The sequence below is a fragment of the Triticum dicoccoides genome, chromosome 6B, assembly GCF_002162155.2.
Source record: "Triticum dicoccoides isolate Atlit2015 ecotype Zavitan chromosome 6B, WEW_v2.0, whole genome shotgun sequence".
Lineage (NCBI taxonomy): Eukaryota > Viridiplantae > Streptophyta > Magnoliopsida > Poales > Poaceae > Triticum > Triticum dicoccoides.
In genome coordinates, this window is record NC_041391.1 from 74,062,711 (window position 1) to 74,063,947 (window position 1,237).

Below are 1,237 nucleotides of genomic sequence, written 5' to 3' on the forward strand. Positions count from 1 at the left end.
AGGATATCTTGATCAAAGTGCCTCAAAACCCTCTCTGACCAGAATCAAATTTGAACAAGTTTGTATTACCAACTTTCTCTCCGTGACCTCAAATTTTGTGAACATGTTTACATGACCAAATGAGGCCATTACACCAAGTGGTGCATCAAGGAGAAGTGATATGCTCAACTAGATCTACACAAGTTCATTTCTGCTAAATTCTAGGGTTTACAAAAGTTGCATTGGCAACTTTGCCCAAATAATCTCCAAATTGGTGGGAGGCCCTAATTATATGTTACATTTGACCCTGTCAAGCCTCATGACAAGGGGAGTTCACATTATTGCCCAAACCAGCATCAAACACCTTCTGCCACTTTACCAAAATCCCATTTTTGGCCTCTCCCACTAATCTCCATGAGCCCTTCTTTTTACCACAACCCCTCCTAGTTTCCCCCTATCACCTAGATGCTTTCCTGCCCGAGGAAGAAATGATGAAGAGTGGGGGAATCCCATTTTTCTTCTCTGGACAGCAGATTCCCCTCTCTCTCTCAGCCTCCTTCTCTCCCCTCAGCTTTCGAGAGCATCCAAGGCTCTCTCCAGCTTTTGCCCATGCCCCCTCCAGCTGCCAGACACAAGTGGACACGCGCGGACGCGGGAAAACCGCGGATGCCGGCCAAAGTCACGCTCGGGAGCGCCTGGCAGGGCACCCGACCGTTGACGTCGCGTCCCCCGACCATGTCGAGCCTTCCCCACGCGCCAGTCGATGCCCCTCGACGTCCGCTCCATGCCAGCAGGCTGCCCACTTGCTCCCGCACCCTCCTCTCTCTCCTGCAGCTCGCGCCAGAGCGCCGCTCCGCTCGGCCAATGCGCGCGCCGCTCCTGTGGCCCGCCCGCAGCTCGTCCCTCTCCTCCTCTATCTCCCTGGCACCCTACACCACTCCCACAAACACCCCCGAGCCCTCCATTCATTCTCTAACGGCCACCCGAGCCGATCCCGTGGTTACCCGTAGGCCGCGCCCACGGTGAACTTCGGCCAGCCTATAAAAGGCGACCCCAAGCCTCTCTCTCTCTCCCTGTCGCTCCCCACACCCCTAATCCACCTCCCATACCACCCGTTGGTCTCCAGAGCCACTCGAGCTCGAGATCGAGCTCGAGCCCCGCCGCCTCGGCTCGTCGGCGTTCGCGCGGTACAGGCCTCCTCCGCCCCCGTTTTCTCTCGATCTGGAACCGCGCGGCCACGTTGACCCTTTCCCCTCTC